General features: G+C 40.8%; 1 long non-coding RNA gene across 1 annotated transcript in view; it reads left to right on the forward strand.

The window, feature by feature from the left end:
- LOC136011103 (uncharacterized) overlaps positions 1-2873 on the forward strand; it is a 47652-nt gene extending 44779 nt beyond the window's left edge. Inside the window, exon 3 of the long non-coding RNA XR_010611205.1 lies at positions 496-2873. This is a non-coding gene — a long non-coding RNA (uncharacterized LOC136011103). The remainder of the gene's footprint in view (positions 1-495) is intronic.
- Positions 2874-8454: the final 5581 nt, after the last annotated feature.

Genomic DNA, 8454 nt, shown 5'->3' on the forward strand with positions numbered 1-8454 from the left:
ATTTATTCTTACATTGATAGGTATTCAGAATATCTAAAGAGCCACCAGCAAAGTCTTAACAGTGAATGTAATGAACTTCAAATGGGTCTGGGATGAATAGTTTGCTCAAAGGTTAAAAAAAGTATGTACTTGTGATGGTTCAGAATAATTTGCTTATTCTGTATGGAGGTTTTGGGTTTTAAATTAGAGAAATTCTTCATCAAAGTATAACTTCATGCTCCTTCAGTGTTTTTCTTAACTGTCTTGTTGTTTTGTTTCATGGGATGTAATGACTGTCAGAAACCATTTTTGTTTGCTGTTCTCAGTTTCTTCCTCTCGAGTTTTGCTTAAACATCTTAAACATCAGTCACCTCTCTCCCTTCTTGTATGTGTTGTTCCTGCTCCCTTGGTACAAAGAACTGTCCTACTCTTGAGAAAACATGAAGGCATCCTGGGAGGAGTTGGGCCTTGGTCAGGGAGCACTCAAGCTGATCTTATGGCATGTGGTTTACGCAGGTCCTGGTCACTAGTCAACTCCCAGTTTACCCTGTCACAGCCAGAGGCCCATCATCCATGTACAGGGACTAGCTTCTGTGAAGCTGCTGTCAGAGGACACCATGTAAGAGGAAGAGAGAGGTGGTACTGCGTAGCGGAGGTCTGGGAGAGGAAGAGGAGAGGGTGGCTGAGCATCATCCCACACCAGACCTGCCGCAGACAAGGCAAGCTCTGCTCCTCCTTCACACCCACCACTGCTCTTGCTGTTGCCAGCTGCTATTGCACCACAACCTTCCGCTTGAACCAGCTGCTGCAGGAGCCTGAACACCACATAGCATCACTGACGGCATGGATTATCTCTGCCTTAATGTGATATTTCATCTAGTTAATGGAATTACAATTGGGAGTTTGACGGAACAGAAGAACGAAAAGGTACGAACGTACAGACAGAAGGTGAAACAAAGAAAACTGCCAAAGATGTGAAGTTGAATGCAAATAGGGCACTTGTATGTTGCTGGTGGGGCTGTAGTGGTGCGTTTGCATTTGTATAGTGGGAAGAAATTAATGGCTATAGAAATTTGGATGCAGTTAATCTCACATTTGAATTAGCTTTATAAGCATTACTTTAAGCTCATACTTCAAAATTGGTTAATGGGATGATAAAAGTAGGTCTATGCTGGATAATTATCATCTCTCTTCTTAGTGTATCTATTCCAAATACAACCTGAAATGCCTTGATAGTATCCTGTGGATAGATAAAGAATGATCAAAATAATTCAGATGAAATTTTTATCTTTATTGCCTTCTACCAAAATTGTGCTTTGTGCTGTATAACGCATACAGAAAGTGCAGGCTGCTCCAACATGGCAAAGCTTAGTCTGAAAAACAGAAATGGAGAAGATAGGATACCAGTGGAAAACTAGAAGATGGCCTATCTATTTATTTATTTTATTTTTTCTAGTAGTAATTTTGCATTCCCAGTTTTTCCCATGAGAGACTCACAACAGGAATCAAACATTTTGCAATGCCTTGGGAACTGCTGTTCTTCTCAGAGACTTGGCGCCTTATGGGACCAGATATCTGCAAAGTTGCCTTGATCTGTGATACTCAGCAGCAACAGTTAATTTCAGGTGGAGAGACAAAAAGATGATGCTGACCTTCAGAAGAGAAAAGCTCCAACTTGCAGTTGCCTGACTGCACACCATTTCAGAGATGGGATTTTGTCATTTTGTCACGAGACTTGGCAGAGTATGATTCACTTTGAATTTGTGTATACCCAAGTTGATTCCTAAATGGTAACTTAGAGCTTTGTGCCAAGGGAATACTCTGTTATGGTAGTTCAGTGTCATGAGAGTACATAATGCTTAAGCACAGCTTGCCTGGACTAATCCTAGTGATGGAATATCTTGAAAATCACTTCAGGACTTCTACTTGCATATGTAAGTCAGTTAACAGTTCTTGGAGTTCAAGAGGTGGTTTATCTGTTGTGTAGATAGCACTGTAACTTTCCATAGAAGCTGTTTGCTAGATCAGGAACTCCTTAGTGATCTTGTTGATAGATCATCTTGATCTTTGTCTCTGAACTGAGATGCTGATGAGTTGCCAAGTTCTAGTTGAAGATGTCCCTGCTCATCACAGAGGGGCTGGACTAGATGATATTTAAAGGTCCCTTCTAACCCAAACTCCTCGCTGATTCTATGAGTTGCAAAATGTTCCCAGGGAAATTCTCAGGAGTATGAGATCTGTACACACTGACTCCTTCCCTTTGTCTCAATAAAAATATAAAAGCTATTTCAAGGCATCTAATGGTACTAAAATAAATTAAAACAGTACAGGATTTTTTTCCACCCTGCAACTCCAACCCTCCTTTCTGCAATCACTTCCTTTCCCAGAGCAGTTCAGCTTTATAGCTATTGCACCTAGCAGCCATGAAATTACTCTAGGATTATTCTGTACAAAGGAAAAATGTAGGTGAGCATTAATGTTTTTATAAATATAAATAAGTAGTTATAAACCCAAGTTATTTGTCATTCCTTCTAGATGGAAAAACAAAGCTGACTTCTAGATTTTTAAGTCGGAGACTAAATATTTGGCAAGTGCTTTAAAAAAGCCTTTTACACAAACTTGGAAAAACCCCATTTTTTTTGATGTGGAGACAGGAATTCTTCATTTGCTACAATGTCATCACTCTGGCTAAGTTTTAAGGCTGCTAAAATGCATCAAGATCATACACTATCAGTTAAGATGACCTCTAAAATTTGGATAAGCTTTGGTGAAGTGTTAAATATTTGTGCTTTACCCTTCCTAACTGTTTTTTATCCTGCATATCAGAGTATATCTTTCAGCCACTCTTATTAGTATGCTATATAGCACCATGCACTTTGTTGGTACTTGCCTGTTATAACACATGGATAATAAAAATATATTTGTAGTTTTTATTTAGAAGTTCTGTTTACAGTTTATGTATTACCTGTAATTAACTTGGTATAACTGCAACTCGTACAATATCGTGGATTATTTCCTTCCCCAGTGTAATACAATAGAACTTTATCACTTGAGTTAGGAAGGCAAATTAAGGGGAGACAGGAGTGCTTTGGTTTTCACTATGCATCTTTAAAGCCATAGTGGAGCAAGTGATCCTGGGCTGCATCAAAAGGAGTGTGACCAGCAGGTCGAAGGAAGTGATCCTGCCCCTCTACTCTGCTCTTGTGAGACCTCACTTGGAGTATTGTGTGCAGTTCTGGTGTCCTCAACATAAAAAGGACATGGAACTGCTGGAACAAGTCCAGAGGAGGGCCACGAGGAGGATCAGGGGACTGGAGCACCTCCCGTATGAAGACAGGCTGAGGAAGTTGGGGCTGTTCAGCCTGGAGAAGAGAAGGCTGCGTGGGGACCTCATAGCAGCCTTCCAGCATCTGAAGGGGGCCTATAGGGATGCTGGGGAGGGACTCTTCGCCAGGGACTGTGGTGACAGGACAAGGGGTAATGGGTTAAAACTTAAACAGGGGAAGTTTAGATTGGATATAAGGAAGAAGTCCTTTACTATAAGGGTGATGAGGCACTGGAATGGGTTGCCCAAGGAAGTTGTGAATGCTCCATCCCTGGCAGTGTTCAAAGGCAGGTTGGACAGAGCCTTGGGTGGGATGGTTTAGTGTGAGGTGTCCCTGCCCATGGTAGGGGGGTTGGAACTAGATAATCTTAAGGTCCTTTCCAACCCTAACTATTCTATGATCCTATGTTTTTGAGTAATTATTAAGATAGACTTACAAATGGGATATGTTCATCCCTGATTAATAATGTTAAAATATTGAGCTGATAAGGTCATCCAGGTATCATGTGCTGTTATTTCTCTAGTCAAAGGAGAAACAGTAAAGTTATTGAGCAAAAAAACCCTTGGCATCAAATTGAAAATATTCTGATTTTTTCAACTAATTAACATTTCTGTTTCAAGGAATCAAACTTGCATATACCAGAGCTAAATTTTCTTCTGGCTTCAGCTGGTTGAAATTGGGCTATAAATGAAATAATTCACTTGGTATACCAATATGGGCATTCTAGTTTACTTAAAATATGATGTGACAATGACTGATATACAGAGCTGTGGTTATTTAATGTATTTGTGTCCAGCCCCAGGCTTTCAAAAATGCTGTTACGTTCTCCTTGAAAGAGTATCCTGCCTGACTTCTAATTGTTGTTTGTATTTCAGCAGTTTTACTGAACAGAGGAAAAGAGCAAAAGGATGTTTTTCCTGTGTAGGCAGCAAGTCTCAAGCAGGACATGCAGAATTTCTTTAGTCTTCCAACATTTTTAGAAAGCACAGTCTCTAAAATATTCAGGAGTGAATGAATCCCCTGATTGCCCCTAACGATATTTTGTAGATAAAGATAGGGAGCAAAGTACAGCTAAAACCATGGAGGAAGTGGCAGAAAAGCAAGGCTTAAAAATATCTTGAAATGAGCTGGCAGAAGATCTTGGATAAATCTTGCCGATGAGAAACACAGATGTCAGTTGAGTCTGAACAGCTAATAACAGTGAGAGGAGGAAATTAAGTGCAAGATTGAGAGCAGTGATGGATCAAAATTGTCTATGGAGCAATGAACAAGCAAAGGTGTAGTCCCTGCAATGTGCTATGTGCCAGGAGAGATGTTACCTTTCAGCAGTACTGTGTGATCTCTTTTAAATGGGTGTGAAGGGTGGAATTTGAATTTTTGCCTCAAAAGCTTATCCAGGTCTTGGCTGAAATGCCGGTCAGGTCCTTGCCCATCTTGACCCTCACTCTGAGCTCAAAGAGAGCAAGGGAAGACGATTCTCATTGACTTCAGAGCACCTAAAGGCAGATGTGCTGCAGGGTGCTTGGTAAGAAGCAGGTACCATTGTTATGGTCTTTCCTACAGCCAGCTCCAATACGCAAATTAATGTGAAAACTCCATCACCAGTGTGAAATTAGTTGTACATTGCCATTGCTACTTAGGGATAATTACCAATGGCTACAAAGACAGTAAGTGTGAAAGTCTCTGCAGATGCTGTCTGGGGCTTTCCTAGGCAGGAGAGAGAGGTTGGCGCCATTTTTATAGTTATGCCTGTTAAGATTTAATAGATGGAAAGTTTCATTAGTGAACTGTGTTGCAATTAACTTGAAGGAGGTTCCAGCCTACTGTATGCAGTCCTTCCTCAGAGAAAGTTGTTTACATTTCCTTTTGGTAATAATTTATTGGCTTTTCAGCATTTGAATGTTAATGAATAACAAGGGCCACGGTTTAACAAAAAACCCTACCAACAAAACATAACATGATTTTCTCATTACTTTAACAAAGGACTGGGTTGGCTGTGTAACTTTTTATCCTCCAGTGAGCACACCAGTCGCTGAAAGTCTAGACTGAGTTGATCCAAGGGCAAAGGATACCACAAAAATGCAAATTTAAGGGAATAGTTTTCTCCTCAGTAACATCTGTAATAAGGATTAATGGGGTGGTGTCTTGGTCTTTCTTTGTCTTTTTGCCACTCCACCCTGAGGCCAGATCCTGCATGCTTCACACAATACTTTCATTGCAAAATAGATTAGAATTTAGGCCATCTTGGTTTTGTGGATGACCTGACATGAGAGAAGAGGCACACAATTCCTACTAACTTTAGAGCTGCTGCAGACTGATTTTAGTGCATTTACTGGGAAATTGCCCTGTGCTACTTCTTTTGAAAGAGGAATATGTGGTTGCATGAAGCTGATTGATGTTCATAGTAACTGAAGATCATGTTCCTTAACCTTCTGGGTCTTCTTGAAAACAGCTTTATCAAAGCAAACAGCAGTTGAGACCAGACCTGCTGAGCCCACCTCCTGCTGGCTCCTAGCCCTGCTGCAGCAGACAGCTCTTGCTGCCCTCATGAGCCATAGTGTTAGTGAGATGTCTATAGGATGCCTTTCCACTTTCAGACATTTCCAGCATACTTTTGCTGACGCTCATAACCATGAAGTAACAGCAAGCTGCTCTGAAAAATTGTTCTCCTTGATTCAGAAACAGCTTCCTCAGAATTCTGTCAAAAACTGTGGCAAAAAAGAAAAAACCCATGGTAGATCCATTTGAGCATCCTTAGAAATCAGGTTTGTGCTGGCACTGGTGAAGATGACTTCTGTGCAATGTGAATACTCATGTAATGCCAGCAAAATAAAGAAATGAGATCATGCCCTTGACCATGAGGTTGTGGTGACCCATATGAATTCCAGGTGATGGTAGTCCAGAGCACCATAGCTGGTGGTGGCTCTTGTGGTTTTCCCTACACAGGCATTTCTTCTTCGAGTGAAATGGTGCAGAGCTGACAAACTGATGTTAACAGGAGCTGGAAGGGTTTTGCATTTCTCAGTTAATCGGGAAATCTGTGCATAATGACCAGTATGTGATGTATGACTTGTTCTTGGCCTAGCATCATAATTTCAAAATGCATGAACAGAAATAAGGAAGACATTACACTATTTTATGCTAAGTTCATAGAATCATAGAACAGTTAGGGTTGGAAAGGACCTTAAGATCATCCAGTTCCAACCCTTCTGCTATAGACAGGGACACCTCACACTAAGCCATGCCATCCAAGGCTCTGTCTAACCTGGCCTTGAACACCACCAGGGATGGAGCATTCACAACTTCCCTGGGCAACCCATTCCAGTGCCTCACCACCCTAACAGGAAAGAATTTCTTCCTTATATCTAGTCTAAAGTTTTCCTGTTTTAAGTTTTAACCCATTACCCCTTGTACTATCACCGCAATCCCTACTGAATAGTCCCTCCCCAGTGTCCTTGTAGGCCCCCTTCAGATACTGGAAGGCTGCTATGAGGTCTCCACGCAGCCTTCTCTTCTCCAGGCTGAACAGCCCCAACTTCCTCAGCCCGGCCTCATATAGGAAGTAAGGTTAACCTATCTGCAGAGTACTAAATATCTACCTTGGAGAGGCATCATAAAACCTAAGTATTTTCACTGCAACAGTGGTATTTTAAGTGTTTCATGTTTTGTTATTAGGATGTCAAATTACTAATCAAGATTTTAAAAAATCTAGAAGAAAATAGGAAGATGGGAGCCATTCAAACAAATTTCATTGTTATTTAACTGAAATTTCAATTATTTCTGCATTTGACACTGTTCAAAGATCTTTCCTTTTTTTTTTTTTTTTTTTTTTTTAATTTCTTCTTTTAACATATCTTGTGAGGGGGCAAAAGCAGATTCATCACAGCTTAAATACTTTGTAAGAGCACAGTAGCCAGTCTGAACTCTCCTGTGGGCAAGGTTTGCAGGGCTGAGGTTAGAAAGCAGAGTCTGAATGGACACAGACAGACTTGCCAAATGCTGCATGTGTGCTTAGGTCAGAGATGTAATGTCAGAATTGCTGCTTCTGCTGTTACAATTCCAGCCGAATGCCTTTTTCTGAATGAGCACCTCTGCCTGTGACGCTACAGACCATCTACTTTGTATCAAATATTTGGGAGACCAGAGGATGGAGGGGTATAAGTACTTTCTGGTCCTCCTCCAGTGAGAAGTGGAACAAGACAGTTATGTGAGGGATACTAGCATCCATCCCTAACAGCTTATTGCCCTGTGAGATGAACCAGTCTAGTGGGAGATCCCTTCTCTTCTCTTTTCCTTCTCTCATGGTGCTGTAAGTACTCTGGAAGGTCTTTTTTTCTGGGGGGAAAAGAACAGGAGAAAAATCTGAAAGCTCAAAAAAACCCCCAGCTTCCTGCTCTGCTCTGTAGGTGATTGCAACTGCGAAGGCTAGAGGGGAAGCTAATGTCCAGATAATCCTTCTTATTTTGATGGATTTAGAATGGAAAATAAAAGATGAAATATGACACAAAGGAAGTGGATGTATATGTGAGAGACAGGGCATGGTGTACCCTTTCAGAAAAGCAAGGTGTGTTGGCTGCCACTATGCTAAAAACAGGACATCTGCAAATGTGCGTGCTTGCTCAGACATGCTCTAGCTTAACAGTGAGGAAGATGTAATCTCTTTATTAATTTTGGATTTTCCTACCTCATTTAATAAATGTGATATTATTAGTTTATGTTTAAAAAATTTAGAGTCAGAATAAGTTAAAATCTAGTGTGAGGAAAGCAGCAGACTTGATATAATTAAGATGAAGAAGCCTTCTCAAACACAGTGATGGATGTGGAGCAACCCTGAGGCAAGAGATAATTTGGTGCTCTTGTTGTTCTAGGTTTTGTCGTCAAATGTGTTTGTGTCTGAGTCAGTTTGGTTAAGGCTGCAGTGCTGTTGTGGCTGTGGTTCAGTGGGATAGCAGTGCATTAACCCACAGCATAAGATAGCCTTCCATGTCTCCCACTTCCCCACAAAATTATATGTTGTATTTGAGTACAGTAATCTTAGAAATAATACTCCAAACAGCTTAAAAGGAATGTCATGCAACCATCATTGGTTTGTCACTACAGCAGAGATGCCTCCAACTTGTTTTGATTTAGTGTCATAACTTGTAGTTAA

This window comes from Lathamus discolor, chromosome 3, assembly GCF_037157495.1.
Source record: "Lathamus discolor isolate bLatDis1 chromosome 3, bLatDis1.hap1, whole genome shotgun sequence".
In the NCBI taxonomy this organism is placed as follows: domain Eukaryota; kingdom Metazoa; phylum Chordata; class Aves; order Psittaciformes; family Psittacidae; genus Lathamus; species Lathamus discolor.